Source organism: Schistocerca nitens, chromosome 2, assembly GCF_023898315.1.
Source record: "Schistocerca nitens isolate TAMUIC-IGC-003100 chromosome 2, iqSchNite1.1, whole genome shotgun sequence".
Lineage (NCBI taxonomy): Eukaryota > Metazoa > Arthropoda > Insecta > Orthoptera > Acrididae > Schistocerca > Schistocerca nitens.
Window position 1 is genome coordinate 129,306,742 of NC_064615.1, and position 23,547 is coordinate 129,330,288.

The following is a 23,547-nucleotide window of genomic DNA, read 5'->3' on the forward strand; positions in this document are numbered from 1 at the left end:
AGCTCTCTCCAATAACTTCGTTGCTATTGAGGATCTGCTACTGATCCTCCAGAAAATTTGCCAGTTTGTGTATTTCTGAAGATTGAGAGAGGTTAATGTATAGGAAGAACCAGGTCAGACCCCCTAGCCCCAGCTTCGTCGCGAACGTTAGTCATCAGTGATTTCTGTTAAACATCTCTGCATAGATGCCAAGACGATTCCTTCTGAGATTTTAGGTTTCCTTGTCTAGGTGAGCTAGTAGTCCATTTGTTGCGGAGCCCTGCTGGCAAGGATGAAGTTTTTAAGAAAATAAATTGCCAACGTGATACGTATCTGACGAGAGCCGACTGTTTTCGACCTGTCCTTAGTCAGTGCACCACTGAGATAACTGTAGAATTGCTGACCGAACTCAGAACATTGTTAGTTATCTATTAAATTTTTATCAGATTGCACAGTGTCTCAATGACACATTGTAGTACTATATATTAAACACACTACTTACTGAAATAAAAAAAATACAAGATGATAGTAAATGGGACAAAGAAACAAGAGGAAAACAACATTGGCCGGCCGAAGTGGCCGTGCGGTTAAAGGCGCTGCAGTCTGGAACCGCAAGGCCGCTACGGTCGCAGGTTCGAATCCTGCCTCGGGCATGGATATTTGTGATGTCCTTAGGTTAGTTAGGTTTAACTAGTTCTAAGTTCTAGGGGACTAATGACCTCAGCAGTTGAGTCCCATAGTGCTCAGAGCCATTTGAACCATTTGAAAACAACATTGAGAACACCGATGGTGATTATAATAAAACCACAAAATAAGGATTTTGTTAGGAATCTTAATAGCAGGCGAGAAAAGTAGAGGCTGTCGGACGTGTCCTGTTAACGGAAGTCATCCCAAAATTCGCCGGAATTTATTTTGGAAAACCATAGGAAACAGATCAGTATGGATACATCAGCTAAAGTACTTCGTATTTTTACAAGAGCGGCATTTGTATTTCCCTATATATTTCAACGATTGTAATTATAAAAACACAGTCAGGTAGACATAAGTATATATATATATATATATATATATATATATATATATATATATATATAAACTAATTATCTATTCCGTTCATTTTAGTGACCTACAACCCCGTAAAAAGCTGAGTGTTCCTGCAAGAAGTGAAAGGAGTTTGTCAAGAGAAGGTCTTCAGTTTGGCTTGGAAATCCCGTCGTTTGTAAAAACTGCCATGGGGGCTGGAAGGTTGTTCAGATAACTAATGAAGAGGTACTGCATCGATTTCAGGAGATAAATTCAGAGCACAGCTTGACTAAAATAAGAGCTTTGTTGACAAGTCACATCCTGAGGCATCAAGAAGTCTTCAGTGTGATAATGGGGAGAAGTGAGGGGAATAAAAATTGTGGAGGGAGACCAAGGCTTGAATACAGTAAGCAGATTCAAATGGATGGAGTTGTGTGAGACATGAAGAGGCGTGGACAAGATAAACGAGCGTGGAGAGCTGCATCAAATCAGTCTTCAAGCTGAAAACAACAACAACAACAACAAACTCCTGTGATAACTTATTAAAATGTTTAGTGCCAGGTGTTGCCCACATTCTTGAACAGTATTCAAGGTTATCCACTTGTGTTCATCAATTAGATACTACTGTTCCCTTATACAAGTTTCAGTTTACAAGTCTCTCAAGCCGGGACAGTTTTGTATCATGACAGTGTTACGAGTAGAAGGTGTATCAGAAAACCAGCTATGGGCAGCGGGTGGCTCTTTGTTTTTGTGCAGTTTTCCTCTGCCAGTGGCATACATATTACGTTAGTAGTGTGTAATAATCTCGTATGCTAATTCAGGATGCACAAAGGCTTCCCACTCTTCCATTGCTTAACAGAAGCTCTCTTGAAGACGATGATGATCCACCCTAGATTTGTGTCTGTATGTACCCTTCCACCAGTGTGTATTGTCCAGCATCATCATTTGTTAGATGGAACCTAGGTCTAGACGTATCGCGGAAACATGCGCACTTACCATTACAGAATTTCACTATAGATTACAGGTGAGATGGCCCTGGGAAACATACGTAGTTGCCTTTGTGCTTCTAATGTGATGCAGTCCCTGACGAGATGGCTGGTTCGTTACCTCGCTGTTGACGGAACGTTACACTCAAATCTTTCTTTCTTTTGCATGTGTGCTTCTGATTTGGACTTTGACATGCTCTCAAAATTCGATCGTAAATTCCTTGCTTAGAATTTGTGAGCAGTGTTTATTTATAATATGCGTATGGTTCTACATTTCGGCAAAGTTACTTCACATGCGACACACAGTCTAGTGAATTGTTGGCATCTGTGCAGTTTTTCCTTGCTTTATAAGAACTATTGTAGTTTTCCAAAAGCCCAAATAGGCCTGTCAAAAAAAGGCTAAACTCGAAAAATGAATTAAGTGTAAAGTTATAACCCTGGGTTCGGTGTGGGGCGGCGGAGGGGTGAAGTGGACTGCGGTAGTCTTCGTGGGGTTGTGGACCACTGAGGCTCCAACGGGGACGGAGCCTCTCCGTCGTTTCTATGTCCCCGGTTAACATACAATACAAGTGTAAAGTTTCTTTCACAATTTGTCTTACGAAAATGAAATATATTGGAAGTGCCGTGTCTATGTTGTACCTACCGATCTTTCCTCTTTTTGTAAACATTCTGAATTCTTACGAATTTTGTGGCGCTCTAGTTTTCCATGCGTGCTGTACGTACAGCTGTTGCCGCTACTGATGCAGACACACATCGTCAGCGAGCCTGGGTAACACGTACGCCGTAACCAGTGCACGTCTGGTGAGTCACTGCCCTGTGTAAGCAATTATAAAAGGAGCGTGCTTAACCATTGTGTGCAGGCTTCCGTGCTTCCTGAATGCCGCTGCCTCTTCGCAGCTTATGTTGTCTGTGATGTTGTCATGGCATGGATTAAAGTACTGTTAGTCTCATTACCTCTCCATCAAAAACCAATATTGTTCCCTGATCACGTTGAATGCCATTGGCGAGGATTTGAGGATTGTTACCCTATTACTGTCTTCAGGATACTGAAAACTTAGCTATTTTGTACGTTGCTCTAAATACAAATCTTAAGGCAGTTAATTTGTTGTCTTCGTCGGTAAGGTGGCCCTTGAATTGACTACATGAATTGAATCTCTGAACGTAATGATGTTTTTGTCGGTGGAAACGTAATCTTTAGTGGGAACGCTTGTGCGTTTTTTAGTGTGGTGGCGAGCGATTACTGTATAACTAAAGTGATTTCAATCACTCAGTTTTATTATTCACGAGGTCAGGCAAAATTGGAGATCATTATATACTAGAAAAAATATCTTACCTCATATCTCATTTATAATTCTTCACAAAGCTTTTGAAGGATAACATCATCATCTTCAGATGATCCCGTGTACTACCGATGACAAGATCATGTAGAAATTGGTAGCATGTTACTAAAAGGTTATTGTTGTCATATTCTTTCTGAAAAAATGGTTCAAATGGCTCTGAGCACTATGGGACTCAACTGCTGAGGTCATTAGTCCCCTAGAACTTAGAACTAGTTAAACCTAACTAACCTAAGGACATCACAAACATCCATGCCCGAGGCAGGATTCGAACCTGCGACCGTAGCGGTCCTGCGGTTCCAGACTGCAGCGCCTTTAACCGCACGGCCACTTCGGCCGGCTTCTTTCTGAACTTACGAGAACAAAACAATGCTTTTCTGTGCGTCGGGTGGAGAAATTGAAAACTGTATTAGCTGCCAGCTTACATTTGGTATCCAAAACACGCCTTTTCATTTAGTGCAGCGCTAAATGCTCAGAAAGCTTGGGTCATTCACACTACGCTAACATGAAACGGTACCGAAAACTTGAGCACCTATTGGGTGAACTCAAATTGCACCGACAAAATTTCAGAGGTTGTTATGTGATATTTCCTGAGTATTTCGGTGGTCTCCAGTGATTCGTTACTGAGTAACTGCATTTCGTTTGATTTCCTACCTTCTCCCCTCCCCTCCTAACCCCTCCCATTTATTTTTATTCCTGTGTTACACTGAAAATGTAGTATCCTCGTCGCCACTGTAGAGTCTTGTAACGAAGCAAGAAAGGGAGGGAGAGGATGTTGTTATGGGTGGCCGGTATATTTTTATTTTTTCTACAACACCAATGCACACGTGGATTATACGGTTCTTTATTTACATGAAGCTGCTACTTAACTTGAATAGAGTCCATATTCATGGTACAAGCTCGTCAGTAATAGTCCTCTTGCAGACACTCTCGGTAATCAGGCTATTACGAACTTTAGTCCCACTGCTGATCCTGCTATGGGCACTAATCTGGTCGCTATGTACTGTCATAACCTGTTTGAGTCAGTGAGGCCCTCCGGTCGGTGGCAGCGGTCTAAACGCTTGCTGTGGAGAGGGCGTTGGCTGCGTGTTGCTTGTCGGTGTGTCTCTGACCTCTCTCGTGATATGCGCGCTTGATCCAGTGCCTACTTGTCTGCCTTCGCACAACATCTTTGCCGACAGGTGTGCTGGCGACGGCTTATGCCAGCACAGAAAATATGTTCACTACAGTTCATGTGTCGAAGGTACTCTGTGTATCTTGTTTGGAAACAAATCTGGTCGTTGCTGTTTTCAACACCTTACTATTCGCCCATGATTCATTCAGCATTGCTCGTCTCTGCCAGAGATTTGTTTCTCTAACAGTGTTAGTTGTACATTAACAGTGATAAACAGCTGTGTCGACAGGTTAACTGGTGAAGATTTGACCAGCATTCCCCTGATGTATTAGTTCACTGAACGCAGTGGTGGAGCGATACGATGACGCTTTGCTGAGCTGTTTCACGCAACGGCGTGAACACATCAAAGTACTTCTGCACCCTTGCGCCTACGAGAAACCGAAACATTATGTTTACAATCGTTGCATGTTACAAGCTATTTCACTGCTGTGAAGTTACTTCCGGAGGAGCAAAGGTGGTTGTGGATAACAAAACTAATAAATCACCATTACATAGTTAGTCTGTAACGAACTACCGGGGACCACGTGTATCTTACACCAAAATACTCAGAAAGTGTTACTAAACAACGTTAGAAGTTTTTTCAGTATTGTTAAAAGTCCACCCTATAGATTGCCACAACTCAAGGTTAGTCGTATACTGAAAAGGTATTGTCATTGTAGGATATGTGAGAGGCAGCATTGCCGCACTGGACAACTCTACACTGGAGATAGTTCGCTGTCGCCCTCCTCCGTGAATCACTTGGAAATACAAGGGACTTAACAGCGAAGTACGGTGACATGGTCTTCAGCATTCGAAGTAAGCTGCGTTTTTATCACGACCGCAACACTTCAACTATGCAAAAGACGTCGCCAGATAAGCCGTGGAGTGCTGTCGTAAGACTGGAGCTAGATAAACCTGAAGTGGTGACGCAAGGTCTTCAAATGAGAGAGGATTATCTTGAGTGATGATTCACGTGCTTATCACAGACAAATCGGTTGAAACCAGATGCAATATCTGTCTGCAGTCTGCCGGCCGGTGTGGCCGTGCGGTTCTAGGCATTTCAGTCTGGAACCACGTGACCGCTACGGTTGCAGGTTCGGATCCTGCCTCGGGCATGGATGTGTGTGATGTCCTTAGGTTAGTTAGGTTTAAGTAGTTATAGATTCTAGGGGACTGATGACCACAGATGTTAAGTCCCGTAGTGCTCAGAGCCATTTGAACCTTTTTTTGTCTGCAGTCTGCTGTATATCGGCAGATAAAAGATAAGGAATACAGGCTGAAGTGATGTAGAGAACGCCTCCTGCACCAAACCACTGAAACGATCCTCCTCGAACGTCGTCTCGGAGCTTCCGTAGCATCTGGTGAAATCCTGTCGCAAGACATGGTTAAAACAGTCCCTTCCTTTATAACACTATACACTGCCATGAAACCATTGGGCTACCTTTAGAAGTTCCCAAGTCCGATTACTAACGCAATCAATCACTACCCATCGTCACCAACAGGTTTCTCCCATCTCTTCTTCCTTCAGGAAAGGCAGTAGGAGTAATCCACTAAATTACAGGCCCATATCATTAACGTCGATATACAGCAGGGGTTTGGAGCATATGTTGTGTTCGAACATCATGAACTACTTCGAAGAAAACAGCCTATTGACACACAGTCGACATGGATTTAGAAAACAGCGATCTTGTGAAACACAAGTAGCTCTGCTCACATGAAGTGTTGAGTGCTATGGACTGGGATTTCAAGTTGATTCCGTGCTTCTAGGTTTCCAGAAGGCTTTTGACACCGTACCTCACAAACGGCATGTAGTCAAATTGCCTGTTTATGGAACATTGTCTCAGTTATGTGTCTTGATTCGTGAATTTCTGTCAGAGGTCACAGTTTTTAGTAATTTACGGTAAGTTACCGAGTAAAACAGTAGTGATTTCTGGCGTTCTCCAAGGTAGTTTTATAGGTCCTCCGTTGTTCCGTATCTATATAAACGATTCTGGAGACAATCTGATTAGCCGTCTTACGATGTTTGCAGATGATGCTATCGATTATCGTCCAGTAAAGTCATTATAAGATCAAAATAAATTGCAAAACGATTTAGAAAAGATATCTCTATGGTGCGAAAATCGGCAATTGAACCTAAATAATGAAACGTGTGAGGTCATCCTCGTGAGTGCTAGAAGGAATCCGTTAAACTTCGGTTACACGATAAATCAGTCAAACCTGAGGGACGTAAATTCAGCTATAGTCCGATCCACGAACGATAGCGGTTCGCGCATAACGAGGCACGGACGAGGATAGCATTGTTGCTGATTCCAAGCCACAGTTGCGGTACGCGCATGCGCCTGCTTTCTGCTTGAGGAAAGCATATACACTGCAGAATATGTGTCGCTTGCTTATGCAGAATTTATCATTTACCACTACAATCAGTGATGACAACTCTCAACAAATGGAGTCGAAATTCACTAAACAACTCGCTACAATCACATTTAATGCTCGTAGTAGCTACGGCATTCACGGCAGAGCGGGCAGAACACTACTGAACGCTCATTGGCTGTCGGAGAATATGTGACGTAGATGCGCAGAACAATCTTAAACTCGACCGCCATCGTTCGTGACTCCAACTAAAATACCTAAGAATTACAATTACGAGTAACTTAAATGGAAAAGAACACATGGAAAATGTTGTGGGGAAGCCGAACCAAGGACTGCGTTTTATTGGCAGAACACTTACAAGATGCAACAAATCTACTAAAGAGAATACTACCCTAGACTACGCTTGCCCGTTCTCTTTTGGAGTACTGCTGCGCGGTGTGGAATCCTTACAGTACATCGAGAAAGTTTAAAGAAAGGCAGCAAATTTTGTATCATCAAGAAAAAGGGGAGAGAGTGTAACTGACGTGATACAGGATTTGAGGTGGGCATCATTAAAACAAAGGCGTTTTTCGTTGCGGCAGAATCTTGTCAGGAAATTTCAATCATCAACTTTCTCTTCTGAATGCGAAACTATTTTGTTGACGCCGACCAACATAAGAGGAAGCGATCATCATAACAAAATAAGGGAAATCAGAGCTCACACTGAAGGATTCGTTTTTTTCCGCTCGCTGTTACGAGATTGGAATTATAGGGTATTATTGTGAAGGTGGTTCGATGAACCCTTTGCCAGACACATAAGTCTGATTTGCTTAGTATCGACGGTGATGTAAAAAAATTAATTGAAAATTTAAAAAAAACGCGGGAACACAGTCTAAAATCAAAGAGAGTAAGTACACACACGAGAACTCTCCACTTCAAATTTCTATCGCAGCAAAACTCAATTTATACATCATCTAATAACCCTCGCGAAGTCGGCTTCGTTTGGTACACAACGCCTCCAATTAGCTAGTTGCTCAAAAATCTTTTAGGCAGCCTGTTCCTTAACACTCCGTGTATGCTTAACACCTAGAAAACAGGCAATATACGAAGACATTTGACACGCGCACACAAGGGAACACACTTACTAATACTTTCTGAACCTTCCATGCACGAAAACAACCTTGCTGGCCCCCGATTACCAACTTCCAAAATACTCGTCCATATCACCTCCTCCTCAGAGGGCTCAGCTCTCCGCTTGTACCCTATCACTGCCGCCGACCGACTCCTAGAATTCGCAGGCTGCCCTCAGCTCCAGGGTATTATTTTCACATGTCGACATTTCGGTCAATCTGCCTCCAGATCAAAGAGCAGGCAATGTCCTGCTAACGTTCATCGCACTATCGTTAAGTGCTGCTGCCTTCCGGCTCTTTCAGAAGTTTATTCTCCAGAGGGTACTAGAAACGCCAGCCATTCTGTGGAAAACATACTCTCCTTCGGAGACTACCCACTCGGGCGAGGCCACCACACACTAGTTGGATTAGTATAACCCAACCCTTTTATGGAGAATATCCACAGTTCCGCAGTCACTCGGAAACCGGCGCTGTCTCTCACAATAGCGCCGAGCACTCGCCGACGGTCACAGCCCGTAAATGATACGTTACACGGAGAAAGAGTTATGATTTAATGTCAAGTCGACAAGAAGGCCATTACTGAAAGCGTATTGTTGACATCTACTTGTCACCTCGGTTGTATTCTAAAATCACAATGTGTTGCTAGTTCCGTTCGTTGTGCAGTTGTTAATTGTCTGCAGTGCGTGTCTCGCCTGACCTTACAGAAAAAATTTTCATCATAACGTGCAGACTTGAAAAATACTATTGCTGTCCAACGACAAAATAACAAAACACGTGTACGAAGGACTAACTGCACTCAGTATGACATTTAATAAGGAACTGACAAGTAGAGGACTCTTTGAGGAGTGTATAATCGCAGAGTTAGCAGTGCCGACCCTTTATATTTTTCATAGCATCCACGGTATGATCCATCCACGAACTTGACTGCCATACTTTGTAATGTTCAGCAGTTATCTCATCTGAAGACAGTCCTTTCACGATTGTTTGACGAATATTTACAGGTTTTATCCTCTCACCAAATCGAAATACCGGGTGATCAAAAAGTCAGTATAAATTTGAAAACCGAATCATTCACAGAATAATGTAGATACAGAGGTACAAATTGACACACATGCTTGGAATGACATGGGGTTTTATTAGAAAAAGAAATACAAAAGTTCAAAAAATGTCCGCAGATGGCTCTTCATCTGATAAGAATGGCAATAATTAGCATAACAAAGTAAGACAAAGCAAAGATGATGTTCTTTACAGGAAATGCTCAATATGTCCACCATCATTCCTCAACAATAGCTGTAGTCGAGGAATAATGTTGTGAACAGCACTGTAAAGCATGTCCGGAGTTATGGTGAGGCATTAGTGTCGGATGTTGTCTTTCAGCATCCCTAGAGATGTCGGTCGATCACGATACACTTGCGACTTCAGGTAACCCCAAAGCCAATAATCGCACGGACTGAGGTCTGGGGACCTGGGAGGCCAAGCATGACGAAAGTGGCGGCTGAGCACACGATCATCACCAAACGACGCGCGCAAGAGATCTTTCACGCGTCTAGCAATATGGGGTGGAGCGCCATCCTGCATAAACATCGTACGTTCCAGCAGGTATTTATCAGCCAGACTAGGGATGATGCGATTCTGTAACATATCGGCGTACCTCTTACCCGTCACGGTAGCAGTTTTGCTGTCCAGCGCCATCTGTCGGACATTTTGTGAACTTTGTTTTTTTTTGGTTCTAATAAAACCCCATGTCATTCCAAGCATGTGTGCCAAATTTTACCTCTCTCTCTCTCTCTCTCTCTCTCTCTCTACATTATTCCGTGGTTTATTAAGTTTTGAAATTTATACTGACTTTTTGATCACCCGGTAAATCTGGTGCCACTTTCCCAGCCAAACCTGCTCTTGTCCATAGTACGAATGGCCCTCTGTTGCTACACAGTCGCCGGCCGGTGTGGCCGAGCGGTTCTAGACGCTACAGTCTGGAACCGCGCGGCCGCTCCGGTCGCAGGTTCGAATCCTGCCTCGGGCATGGGTGTGTGTGATGTCCTTAGGTTAGTTAGGTTTAAGTAGTTCTAAGTTCTAGGGGACTGATGACCTCAGCAGTAAAGTCCCATAGTGCTCAGAGCCATTTTAACCATTTTTGCTATACAGTCCAGCGTACAAGTTGGAGTGACCACTGCAAGCTCGGATTCCCTGACAATCGGGGTGACGCTCGTCGCCTCGCGTTGTACCATATTTAATAGAGCTGTGTGTGAACTTAGGACACCATGACTGATGCTGATGTAACCCTTCCGGCGACCACTATTGGCTATATGTTAGATGATGATTAGTTTGGATTTAGGAAAGGTAAAGACACCAGAGAGGAAGTTCTTGTGTAGTGATTAGTAATGGATGCAAGATCTAAGCAGAATCAAGACACATAGGATTTGTCGACTTATAGAAAGAGTTCGACAACATGTTCGAAATTCTCAGCAAAATCATTGTCAGCTATGGAACAACAGGAATGGAAGACCAAGGGGTACACGGGTGGGCAAAAATATGTAAACACCAAATCACAACACATTATTATGCCTAGAACGGTGTAGGAAAACTGTTGACATTCAAAACATTTTCCAGTCGTTTCGAAATGGATAAATGCAGATCCTGTATGGTTGTCAAGGTCAATAATATTGAGATGATGTAACTGGTGGCCAGGAGAGTTGCGACAATTCATCCTCTTGTTCGCAGAACTAGTCCTGTCGTGTCGGAAAACACATCACCATTGTTCCATGGGATGGAAAATGGTCACATAATCCTCGGCAGTAATGTTACCTTGCAGAGTAAAAAAATGGCTCTGAGCACTATGGGACTTAACATCTGAGGTCATCAGTCCCCTAGAACTTATAACTACTTAAACCTAACTAACCTAAGGACATCACACACATCCATGCCCGAGGCAGGATTCGAACCTGCGACCGTAGCAGCCGCGCGGTTCCGGACTGAAGCGCCTAGAATCGCTTGTCCACCGCGGCCGGCCACCTTGCAGAGTAACCGTGGGACCCATTGAATACTACGATGTGACTGCCCAAATCAGTTGGAAACGGTGTGAAAGTAGGCTCATCCGACCAAATGATTTTCTTACAATGCTCCATACTCCAGGTTTTGTGGCTTCGGCATCATGTTTTCCGGTAACGGGCATTTGAATCAGTGTTGTGTGATTTTTGAATTCCAGCTCTCCCGACAAATTCCAGGTTATGGGGCTCTTTCGTGTTGTTTTTGAGCTGACACGGTTCGTGCGACATCCAGTTTTCATTACAAAACTGGATTTTGCAGCTGTCGCCTCTTGTTTTTCGTAAGAATCCACGATCACTCAACACGCAATTTTGCCGGCGTTGTGACTTTGCGGATGATGTTTTTCCACTCTCCCTGTGTGCCACAAAATACTTCTGTGCCTTGGTCACAGAAGCGCCCACTATAAACACCAGCAATTTGCCTACGTTCAGATCCGCTTAGCTCCAACATAATGCGCTCACAACTAAACTGAACACAGCCCCGTCCATGACTGACATTGCAACATATTGGGGTCACTGCAGAGGTGCCGTTCTGGTCAAATACGAGGCAACAAGGATGTAAGAAGCAGACACACAGGCAAAAAGATCTTTCCTCGCTAAAGGAAGTCTACTACGCTGAAACACAGGCCACAATTAGAGGGAGATATTTCTGATAATGTACATCTGGAGCATAGAATTGTATGGGAGTGAATCATGGACTATTGGAGAAACGGGAAGGAGCAAGGCTGAAGCTTCAAGTATGCTGTTGCGGAGGTCTGCTGAAAATTAAGTGGACTGATAAAATACGAAGTGAGGTGGTCCTCTGCAGAATCGGCGAGGGAAGAAATAAATGAAAACATGGGCACCGGAAAACAATATTGCGTGTGTTCTACGGGGTTAATTTATTGAGTTAACCAGTGTTCGGTTTACAGGGCATCATCAGGCAAACAATCTTCGTCAAAGAAGTTACAATGTCTGTAGACAATGTTGGAAAAGATGTTCCTCATCCAGAGTGATGCACGAACGCAAAGCAAATGTAATCATCGACAGTGGCGGGGTAATGCTGTTAAAAAGTTGAAAGTTGAACGGTACATAAATACAGAGAGACCAAACCAGGAAAAAATATTAACACTGAACACGGAATTGTTAATTTAACTCATATTATTATAAAGAGTCTACTACAATGAATGGCATAAATGCAAACAGTTGAAAGTACATGACACTAGAAGCAAAACAGCCCTCTGAACATGGGATCTGAATAGCTATGGGTACTTCATCTTCGCTACTGTGAAACACATCTCTTCTACTGAACAAGTGCGTATAGCTCTTAACGTATGCATTTTAGGTCTCATGTTTACTAGACAATTTTTCTTGTTTTGATCCTTACTGCCTAAAATACGGAAAACAAAGAGCTTGCAGTAGAAGAGATTTGTTTCAAAGAGGAAGAAGTGACCATATATCTTCGGGTATGCATTTTGGAGCTCAAGTTTATCAAACTTCCTTGTTTGTAGTATCTTGTAATTACAACTTATGTACAGGGTGATCAAAAAGTCACTATAAATTTGAAAACTTAATAAACCACGGAAAAATGTTGATAGAGAGGTAAAAATTGACACACATGCGTGAAATGACAGGGGGTATTATTAGAACGAAAAAACAAAACAAAGTATTGCTAGACGCGTGAAAGATCTCTTGCGCGCGTCGTTTGGTGATGATCGTGTGCTCAGCCGCCACTTTCGTCATGCTTGGCCTCCCAGGTCCCCAGACCTCAGTCCGTGCGATTATTGGCTTTGGGGTTACCTGAAGTCGCAAGTGTATCGTGATCGACCGACATCTCTAGGGATGCTGAAAGACAACATGCGACGCCAATGCCTCATCATAACCCCGGACATGCTTTACAGTGCTGTTCACAACATGATTCCTCGACTACAGCTATTGTTGAGGAATGATGGTGGACATATTGAGCATTTCCTGTAAAGAACATCTTTGCTTTGTCTTACTTTGTTATGCTAATTATTGCTATTCTGATCAGATGAAGCGCCATCTGTCGAACTTTTTTGAACTTTTGTATTTTTTTTCTAATAAAACCCCATGTCATTCCAAGCATGTGTGTCAATTTGTACCTCTCTATCTACATTATTCCGTAATTTATTCAGTTTTCAAATTTATACTGACATTTTGATCATCCGGTATGTGCGCCATTAATTGTGATACACGTGAAAAGGCACCATTTTTCGTGTTTGGCGTTAATTTTTTCCCTGGTTTGCTCCCTTTATATTTATTCACTGTTCAATTATTAACTTTACAATTGCATTACTACTCCATTGTCAAAGATGAAATTTGCTCTGTGTTTGTGCTCACTCTAGATGAGTAACGTATTTTCCAATATTATTTACAAATACTGTAATTTCTTTGATGACGATAGTCAGTTAAAATCTGATGATGGCCTTGTAAGCCGAAAACTGCTTAACTCAATAAATTAATCCTTTGGAAGATACGCAATACTGTATTCGTCATTTATAACTTGCAAAACCTTGACTGAACCTTCCGTATGCCGAAATAGCGGTTAAAACTTGTTGAAGAAGATAGTCAATATGTAAGTTAATGTACACGGTTGTGTAAGGTTGACTTAAACTTAGTGTGCCGATGACCCTCCTTCGCAGTGGATTCCTGACCTCCGAAAGTATTTCGGCCGAGCTGGCTGACCCAATCAAGTATCTTTCTGATAGCACTAACTCTTGTCCTATCCTCTAAACCATGCAGTTGTTTTCTACATCGGATGCAAGTGAGTTGCAGTCTCGTCGAATGGCATGTGATAATTTATTCCAGCAGTTATGCGCTGTCAACATAACTTTCGCATTTTCTGCAACTTTTTAGTGCGTTTTTCCCCCTTGCTGTAGTCTCGTTTCTTGACGGACAAGCTCTGCCTTGAAATTGCTGACAGCTGACTCCAGAGGGAAGTAACCCAGCAGACAGGCCGCCAGTCTTGGCGGCCAGGGCGAGCAGTCAGCAAGTGGAACGGTGAGCGGCGGCTGTCCCATGTGCCGGAACTTGAGCGGTGGCCTTGTCCGCAAACTGCCTGGGCACATGCGGCAGCTACACAGACACTGGGAAGGCCGTCTTTCTCACTGGACTCGATGAACCAAGCATCATTGGTGTGATACCCTAGTTTTCTCACAGCCACCCCCATCCCCACTCCAGTTTCTCACGTCACACAAACAAGGCATACGCGCTGTATAGGAATGTCCACTGCAGGGTTGTCCGAAAAGAACTGGGATTTCCGAGATGCGTGGTAGCAGCCATACGTAGTTTTTTATGGCTGTGTAACAGGGCTGTCGGTTACAAACAAGCAGGAACAGCGGAATAGGCGACACAGGTCTTCTCCCTTAAAATACATACAAAAACAGTGATTGGTGGGAAGTCGCTCAGAGCGCGCGGCATTTTCCTTGTTGAGGCGTCGTGATCGCGTTCCCCCTAGAACCACCAGATTAAAACTGTGGCTAATGAACTGTAGCGAGCCTGTTTTCTTCGAAAAGTAAACTTACAGGACGACCGGGAAGTACGAGTACTCCAGTTTCATTCTTATGAAGCGCATAACCAGACAGCTATTGCCAGATTTTCCGGGAGAGATTGTTCGTTACTGTATTCTACATACTACAGACATGTAAAATTTGAAGAACAATCACCAGAGCAGTTAGCATTCAGATAACAAATGAAGACAGACAAAACGAGGATAGTGAATTCTTGGAAGACCCGCCCATTGACGAGCTGTATTTTAATCTCACGGGCAACATAAATAAGCAGAACTATTGTTTCTACTTGAACAGAGCCGCAATGCTGTCCACGAAAGACCTCTGCATAGCTGCCAGGTGACGGTTTGGTGTACGGTTTCGCCTTAGAATGTCCTTTTTCTAAAACGAAGTTCCGCCAACGATAACTGTGACCTCGGATCGATATAATGCAAAGCAGCAGTCTTTTCTTTCATGTGCAGTTTTCTATAACTCGAGGACACCTGGTTTCTACAGGTAATGTGCCGTTGTAGACTGCGAAGTTAATGTTAGGGCCATCTCCAGATCTGATGTCGTTCCTAGGCCTTCAAAAAAATGGCTCTGAGCACTATGGGACTTAACATCTATGGTCATCAGTCCCCTAGAACCTAGAACTACTTAAACCTAACTAACCTAAGGACATCACACAACACCCAGTCATCACGAGGCAGAGAAAATCCCTGACCCCGCCGGGAATCGAACCCGGGAACCCGGGCGTGGGAAGCGAGAGGCCTTCAAGATCACCAGATTTAGCCGGTCGGTGCGGCAGAGTCGCAGGTTCGAATCCTGCCTCGGGCATGAATGTGTGTGATGTCCTTAGGTTAGTTAGGTTTAAGTAGTTGTAAGGTCTAGGGGACTGATGACCTCCGATGTTAAGTCCCATAGTGCTCAGAGTCATTTCAACCATTTGAACCATCACCAGATTTGTTCACTTCTCTCTATTTTTAACACGGAGCTATCTTAGGAGTCGGATCCACACGCGCACACTCCCCCCCCCCCCTCCCCCAATTCGAAGAATTTTGACCGTAACTTTACGAAGATATTCTTGTTATATCAACTGAGATGTGGGAGCGAATAATAGTTAACATCAACGGCAGGGTGGTGACATTCGTCGCGGAGCTTCGGTGACAGCTTTCTGTAAATGCACAAAAATGTAAGTTGATACAGATGAGTAGGGAAAAAAATCGTGTAATGCTCCATTACAGCAGTATTGGTGTGCTGCTTGATACAGTCACGCCGGTTCACACTCTAAGCGTAACGTTGCAAATCGATATGAAATGGAACGAGCATGTAAGGACGGTAGTAGGGAAGGCGAATGGTTGACTCAAATTTATCGGGAAAGTGTGATTCATCTGTGAAGGAGTTCGCGTAAAGAACAGTAGTACTACCCATTCTTGAATACTGAAGTAGTGTTTGCGGTCTCCTCCTGGTCGGATTGAAGGAAGGCACCGAAGCAATTCAAAGGCTGTACTGCTAGATTTGTTAGCAGTAAGTTCGACCATCACGTGAGTGGTACAGTGGTACAGAGAGGCTTTGTCAATTCAAGTGGGAATACCGGGATGGAAGACGACGTTCTTTTGCAGAACGAGTCGACTGCCGCTGTCGTAAATTTCACTGAAGGACCACGAAGGTCTTCCTTACATAATTTTAACATCTCAGTTTTATTTTAAGAGTAGGTCCTTCTTGTTCACCTTCAGAAGCATAGGGTAAACAACGAGGGCACAGAGTTGTTACTTCAGTTGTAGTCAGTTATCTAGTCGTAAACGAGTCCGCCTCAGTAGGATAAAGAAGTGGCGGCCGCTTGTGTATATTTTGCATGTCACACTTCAACAAATACCAACTCTGCAGGTTTGTTGATCATAGATGCCATGCTCATTTAAATACGAGTAAATGTCTTTTCACATTACGAAAAAAAAATACATAACCTGCATTATTAACGAAGTAGCTAAAGATATATCGAGAAGCAATAAACATTTAAGCGGATATAGCCAAATCACTTAAGCCTCTTTATTCCTGGATAAAAATTAACAAAAGTCACCATCGTTCTTTGCAACTACTAAATTATTTATTCCATTATGTCTCGTTGTATTCACTTAAAACACCATCAGCAATCTAGAATCAAACATGTTTACAATTTCAGTTTTCGTTCTAGTTCTAAAAACAGTTCGCTTTTTAAACTGTTGATTTCTTCACTTACCGCATTTTCTTCTAATTTACCTATAACCGTTTGCAGCGCATTTAAACAAAGCAGAGGAAAAGGGAGTGACTAAACACTTAAATAGCGTAAAAAAAAGTTGTACATTTAGAACCAAAACCAAAGTTGTAAATATGTTTGATTCCAATCCGCTGGTGATGTTTTAAATGAGTATAAACGAAATGCGTGTAATAGAATAAATACGTATTTTTAGTAGTGGCAGAGGCGCATTTTTAAATAACTTAGAGTAACTGTACAGCCACTAGGGACCATGACCACACAAATGAGGAACCAGTTAACTGCTTTAGCTAAATCCTAACATTTAATTTAGATAGAGGAAAGTGCCCAAAACCAGACTCCGATTTTTTATTAAAAAAATAGAAAATATTAATAGATTAGGTATAAAATCATTCAATATTTACTTTGTGATGTGATGCGCCATTTACATTATACTCTTAGAAAATATAATTAAAAGTGACAATGAAAAAATATGTTCATAAACATTGCACTCAGAAGTTTCAAAAATAGTTGTCAAAATGGGATTCCTTCTAAACAAAATTGGAAAAAGATATTTCGTCGGAGGAAACATGACCTAGTTTCAGAGTAGTTATAATATCCCCCAGGAGGAATATAATTTGTGTTTTAATGTGTGTTTTCTTTCTTGAACGAAAGAGCCCTGCTACAGGCTCTTTCTGACAATTTGCTTTTGCGACGTTCAAGAAAAATTCTAGACCACTTCTGCCCAGCAGTTTCGTCTTTGAAACATTGGTCAGCATTGTCTGTCTCTTCCAACTGTGCGACCATTCTTCACAAGTCATTACGAGTAAGACCAAAGAAACAAGCTTTCATAGCAGGACAGCACTAAACCAGCTCTTCTTCAAGATCTTTAACCAAAATTGTAGGTATGCATTTTGTTTTTGCTGCTTCGTCGTAAGTACCGTACTTAATGTAGTGTAACCTCATAAGTGTTGTTTTAGGAACATTAAACTGTTCACAGGCCTCCTTCCCGTTCATCTTCTTTTCCTGAACTGTGTTAGTCATTTTGCACAGACTGCAAGCTTTCCTGTTACCCTACTTGAATCTGACTTAGAATTCCAAACGATAAGAGTGTGTACTAGAACAGGCAGACGTTAAACATCAAAAAGTAAGGGATACTTTTTAATCAACTGAAGGGGGCCCAGTTTACGAAACTATAACCTATATTTTGTTAGTCAAAACATTTTTAACCAAACATCTAAATGAAACGGTTTGATCACAAACATAACCTTCAACTCTGCTATTCAAGAACAGATTGAAAGGATTACCTGCCAATATCTAGGAGAGATGACGACAAATGTAGCAAATTGTAACACATTTTTCATTGTCAAAACACGTAGCGGCGAACTGATAAGTAACAAGTGAAGCGAGCGAGTTGTTCGACCCGCTAAATAGTAGTGGAAGCCTAAACTACTGTTTGCTCGAGTTCATGAGAATGCAGAGCCAAGAGACCAAAAGTCCGCTTTAGAGTGGCTGGTGGTGGGGGAGAGTCCAGTTTAGAGCACTTTCTTCTAATATATCTGCAGAAAGAGGAGATATTTAGAAAGCCAAGTGGGGATCGGAGAGTAGTATTGGAGGGTATATGATCGGACAGTACGTAGCCTCGAGAAGGTGGTATGCAATCTTAGACACGATGTATTACAGAGCCCTGGATGAACCTGTCGGTTCGAAACCGTTAACGGCGCCATTTAAATAAATAAGTAGCGTTGTAAAAAATGGGTGGTTGCTGTTACCTTAGATGTAAGATTCAACATATATAAACACGCAGGATTCTAGTGTGACTGTGATGTACTACTGCCGTTTTGTTTGCGATCTTCGCCACGTCAAGATAGTTGTCGTGCACGGAATTGAGAAGTGTGCTGTTGAATTATATGGAACTACTATTGGTATCGCCGGGGAACTTGCGGACAGACGGAAAAAGACGATATTGTTGTCACTGGAGGCTTTTGATTAAGTTTAGAGAATGTGCATTTGGGACAGACTGTAAAACTGTTCTATTATACACATTTTAATTTTCGTTAAGGGGCGATACAGACAAGAGAGGATTGAGAAGGTCGCCATTCAAGTCACACAGATAGCCTTTTCCCTCGCTATTTTCGCGAGTGGAATGGAAGAAGCGTGCTTAATGGCAAATTAGTTTTAGCCATGTATTACCTCGGTCCTCGTGGAATATGCTACGGGGATATAGATCTTGACGTTGTTTTCAATATGGCTATAACTTATTGTCGTTGCTAGATTTGATAAGGTATTTACTCCGTCCCTTATCTGTTAAAGAGCGGCTTGTATTTGATAACGATGCAGTTGAATAGGGAAGGAAGAGGTTGTTAATATCTTAAGTTCCCAGAAGTCTGAATACTGCACACAAGTGGCCATTGCATTAGAGAACAGTAGTGGGAAAGATGATACCGTTCTAGTCAACGTTTTCTTGTTAGGTGTTGGGAGATTCAAGATTTCAGAGAGAAGATTGATACACATGCAAACCTTCAGACTCAAAATCACAGTGACGGTACAGGATTCCAAACCAATTATTTTGAGATGATGAACCAGGAACCAGTGGACACAAATGGAATATTTCAGGCGGGTCGATGTCTTGACTGAGCGATGCATGAGAGACTAGTGTCAGTTAACAGTGTCAGTTAACTGTTTATATTTCTGCTTCGAGCGCGGTTGTTACCTTAATAAACGATGTTCAATCATCTATGGTGTGTTCAGGGTGGATGTTTGTCTTAGGTTGCTTCACTATGTCGTTGGCGTATGAAGCCCCAGTAGAAATTGAAGTGGAACTGGTTATTAGGATTGTAGGTGAATGTCTCATTGCACGGCTGGGTGTTTTGGGAGTGTACCCACACACCCCTTTGTAAGTGATCAGGAAAAGCTCGATACATTAGTATGTATCTGTAAAAATTAAAGTGTGTGTGTGTGGGGGGGGGGGGGGGGAGGGGCGTGCGTTCGTTCGTTCGTTCGTTCGTTCGTCACCACCAATGACTGGTTGTAATATCTGATGCTAACCTTGGTTCCCCCGTTTGACATCTTTTGTCCTTTTCGCGTCAATGTATTTTTCAAGGGAAAAAATTCAAGATTGTCCTTTAATATTCTCTAGCTTTATGAATATTCTCGAATGTTGAAGACTATTTTCGAATGTTCTAGAACACAATTTGAAAATGGCACATTCTACATTGATCCGCAATCGTCCTAACAAATGAGTTGTGCAACATAGTAAAGACGCTGAAACAACTCATTGAAAAAGTGTATGGGGAGAAACCACGTAAACAAAGAATAGTTTTGTGAGCGCACAATTTTAGCAACAAAGGTGACGTAGTTCAACAAACAAATCAGCGAATACAGTGTTTGATGCCAGGTAAAGAAAAAATATTTAATTCCATTGTAAATATGGTGAACGAAGACGGAAGTCGGAAACTTCCCAACAGTACCTAAATTCACTGGATTTCCCAGTATGCCCTCTCAAAAAATCTTATAAACATCATTTTGCAGTCTCCACTACCCTCTAAGGTCGTGAATGCTTCGCTGAGAGAACGATTATTGATTCACATTTGCATAAGCACAAATTCCTCATAATTTTAGTCATGGTCATCAAGTGATATGTATTTGGAGGAGGAATAAAATGTTTTACTCGTACTGGTAATTAGCAGCTTGGAAATTTGAAAATAAGACTGTGCATTACCCACAACTGCCCATTGGGTGTCACTTAATTGAGCTTGTTGAGCATTTTTTTTGTGCAGCTCTTCTTTAAAAATACCATACGAAGGTTTTACAATCAGTGATCTTTGTGAGTAAATTACACTTACTAGGAAGGAAGACAAGGTCACGATATACTAACACACTTTTTTGGGATTCTTCAGTTAGCCTCACAGGCACGTCTATTTTCGTCTTAGTTGCTGGACAAGTGAATGAAACCAAGCAGATGTTTCGACCTTGTAAGGAGGAAGAAATCACTGTGGTGATTTCACCGCTTAAGCTAGAGCGACTTGCATGCTTGGCGGCCCTATCAGGCAGCTTGTATCGTGTGATTTGCGCCCACTGTGAAGTCCTCTCTGCCTGACCTTGCTTTCATTGTTATCCTTGTGCAGGTCTGAGACATTTACTGTGCTGCCGTTCAAGGACTTGGTGACGTAAGTGTTTACGTCTTGAGGGAATGAATGAAGAAAAATGTCTTATTGTACAGCAGGGAGCGCTCTCTTACTTAACAGCAAAGAATTGTATGGTGAAAGTAGCGTGTGATTGAAACTCAGTTGTAGCCTTTTAATTTCTATACGCTATGTTGATAACATAAGAACATTGTTTCCATCAAGGTGTGCAGGAGAATATCTATTTGTAAAGTAAGAAGGAAGGAGAGAGCGGAAGCGAAAATGTAAGGGCGGTCGTGAGTCGTGCCTGGACAGCGGTATTACTTGTTCACTTTCATGGAGTACACAAGAAATTCTAGTTTTAGGATAACATATATCCTGCGACAGTTGTTGCAGTTCTGCTGTTTAATTCCTCTAACTTAAATTTGAAACCATTTCAAACAAGATAAGAACGTAGCGTAACGAAAATGTTCCGAAAGAAGTAATTTGTTTTGTGTTGTTTTTTAAAAAAATGTATTCTTGCGGATACGGACTGGTATTACAACCTTTCTTTAACATTCGTCACTTAATATAAATAATTTGAAGAATGAGTTGATAATGGTTAAGCTTTGCAATATCGTTGTATTGTTTTTAAAAAAAATGGCGGAGAGGCCTTCTTTGATAGATATTTATATACACGCACACACCCTCAGTCCGTAAGAGAATAGACCGAAACAGGCAAAGTTCCAGGTTAGAATCCATGTTACACAGTTTTAATCTGCAAGGAAATTTCGTAAGAACGTTTTGTTGACAATACTTATTACCATAGAGTTTTATAACCCATCCTACATGTATTTCGTTGACTTGTCGAAAGCCTTTCGTAGAATAGAAAAAGGGATGTAATTCAGACCTGAATCGGCAAAAGAGTGCCACTGGGTTAAGTAAAAACATCATAGAAGATCTACAGGTTTACAGATAATAAAACGAAAGTTAAAACACAAGTAGAACAACAGATAAAGGAATAAGACAAGGAGACTCATTAAGCCCACTCGTTTCCAACTTTGTAACGGACCATATCACTGATGTAAGGAAAAAATCAGGATATAAAATGGAAAGTATTAAAAATTATGCTGAGGATAGAGTAGTGACAGCAGATAAAGAGGGTAATTTACAAAGCTTACTTCTCAGATTCAGCAAAACAGCTAAGCAGTATAACATGGAAATCACATCAAAAAAATTTAAGAGTTTGGTAAGATCAAAACCATCTGTAAGATGTAATTTAAAAATAGATGGTGCGTGCATTGAACAAGTGATAAGCTTTAATTTTGTATGGACTTAACCATGGAAGTGAAAAAACCAAGTGGCAAAGGCAGTAAGGATAGCCGGATACCTGCGAAATACTGTATGGAGAAACAAATTTATGACAACTAAGAGGAAAGTAAAAATGCGTCATGTTCCGACATGCAGCAGAAACTAGAGCGGAAACGAAAAAGATAAACAAATGTTACAGCCAGTGGAAATTAAAAGCACTAACAAGGGGACCTTCCGTTCTCGGAAATTTAGTTCGGGATGAGACTTCGAAGGTTGGTAGTATACCTCAGTGGTGTCCACTCATGGAAGTCTTAAACCGCACTATCTAGAAAATTCAGAGAGAAAAAAAAGGGTTCTTGAAGTTTTAAGCGTAGCTCATATGTGGCTCATATACGGTCAGAAATACCAATCCAATTTACCGGTCAGTCAGTAGCGTGTTAAAATGTCATACAGCTGATCTGGGTTCGATCCTACCTCCAGGCTTGATTTTATTTTGTTTTCTTAATTGTTTTAAAAATTATAACAACTTTATTTAAAAGTTAATGACCTTAGGTATTAACAGTTAAATCGTAAATAATTTATTTTTTTATAAAATGGCTGTTACAGGCTACTTAAAATGTGAAATACACTCGTCAGTTCTCTCTTTTTTTAAAAAAATTGAGTTACTTCAAATGAATCTTTAATGGAGGTAAATTAAAGCATCGATTACTGTCATTACAGTGTTAATACAAAATTGGGCGATATTATAAGCTGTGGAAAGGTTATAAATATTCGATGAACCGGTGTCTTCGTGGAAAAGCAGAGTATAGCTGTTGCCTTGTTGTATATACAGACAGGCGGACGGTCAGGAAGTGTCAAGGCCCGCACGGAAGTAATCGAGCAATGGGCCTTACCCGCTGCAGTGCCAGGTCATTCCTGACTTTCACAGAGATAGGAGCGTTCTGTACTGTGAAATATTATTGGAATTTTTACAATATTGTGAATTAAAATTCTCTGCCGGTGAAGACATTGCGAAAGTATCAGAAGCTGCAGATTCATCATACAGTGAAGCGTCGAAGGTCATGTTAAAAGATGCGGTTGTTTATTACGAAAGCTTGCATCAGAATCTTCAGCGACAATTTCCCATGAAGCAGTGCTGATGGGTGAAGAAATTTACAGACGTACTAATAGACATGTTGACTGAAAAAATACTTGTGACTGATGATGAACTTCTTCACGAAAATGAAACTGTGAAGGTGAACGTTTGGAAAAGTACGAAGACCACAGCTCATTGGATGAATATGAACAAGAAGAAACGAAGGCAAGAGAAGCAGACCGTCTTTCTTTGGATTACAAAATTAACATTGTTAATACCTCAAAGGCTCACCCCATGCGGAACCCACAAACATTAAAAAAAAAAAAAAAAAAAAAAAAG

At 41.7% G+C, this 23,547-nt stretch overlaps 1 protein-coding gene across 2 annotated transcripts in view; it reads left to right on the forward strand.

Moving 5' to 3' along the window:
• The window catches only part of LOC126235823 (mannose-P-dolichol utilization defect 1 protein homolog), a 399,864-nt gene that overhangs the window by 32,905 nt on the left and 343,412 nt on the right, over window positions 1–23,547 (forward strand). The gene's annotated exons all lie outside the window — the stretch shown is intronic.